Source organism: Elephantulus edwardii, unplaced genomic scaffold (assembly GCF_000299155.1).
Source record: "Elephantulus edwardii isolate Elephantulus edwardi_28Jun2011 unplaced genomic scaffold, EleEdw1.0 scaffold00226, whole genome shotgun sequence".
NCBI classification, from domain to species: Eukaryota; Metazoa; Chordata; class Mammalia; order Macroscelidea; family Macroscelididae; genus Elephantulus; species Elephantulus edwardii.
This window is the reverse complement of record NW_006399976.1, coordinates 2,797,134-2,798,314: the sequence shown is the minus strand read 5'-3', so window position 1 is coordinate 2,798,314 and position 1,181 is coordinate 2,797,134.

Here is a 1,181-nt window from a genome sequence, read left to right as displayed (position 1 = left end):
GTTAAACATCAAGAAGACAAAGATTCTCACCAGTGGGCCATTTGGCAGCACCATGATGGATGGGGAAGAGATTGAGGTTGTTAACAGTTACAGCTTGGTCAGCTCCATGATCAACACTCTTGGCACCAGCAGTCAGAAAATCAAAAGACAAATTGCATTAGGAAAATCTGCTGTTGGGGACTTCTCCAGAGTACTGAGAAGCAACAACATCAGTCTAGAGACTAGAGTGCACCTGACCCAGGTCATAGTCTTCACAAAAGAAATGGGAAGAAACTGGTGTGAAAAACAATGTATCCCAATTTTGTGAATAAAGTACTATAATAATAATAAAAGGTTATGAGGAATTATCTAGCATGTAACTATTGCTCTGTGTTTATCTGGAACAAAGCAGAGAGAATAAAAGTAAGCAAATATGAAAAGAAAATAGTCAGTCCAAGAGCTAGTGCGCTTTAACTTCAATCTCTATGACTAAGAGACCAGAGAAACTAGATGGTGCCCAGGTATCACTGCTGACCATTCTGAGGGGCATCACAGCAGAAGGGCCTGGACAGAGAGGGGGAAAAAAATTAGGAACTAATCTCCAAAACCTAAAATGGACTAGCTTACAGGACTGGCAGAGACTGTAAGTACTCCTAAGACTGGAGTCCTTAGTCACCTTCTGACCTAGAACAAAACTTATTTCCATAGTTCAATTTTCAACCAAGCAATTGACAGGTCGGCCAGGTGAAGAACTCCAGGGAAACAGTTACTCCTTAGAATAATGAACCATATAACATCAACAATTTTTAAAAGCTCAGAAGGCAGGAAGGTGTAGGGTGGAAGGATTAATGTAAATGAGCATCATACAGGGGAAAGAGGAAGAGTGTGGTTACATTGTACATACTATAATGAATGCTACAAGGCAAAGTACATATGCATGCCAGAATGGAGCACCAATTTTCTCTGTAATTAGTCATTAATATCACATTTTAAAAGAGATTTAAATGGAGGGGAGCTCTGGTGGCCTAGTGGCAAGAAGCTACACTACAATCCCAGAGGTATAAGGTTCGAATCCACCAGATGCTCTGCTGGAGAAGGAGGGGAAATCTTCTCCTGTACCAGTCAGATGTGATTTGACGGCACAGACACAAAAAATAATAAAGAACTTTCAAGTATGGAAATACAAAGGAAGAGGAACAGTT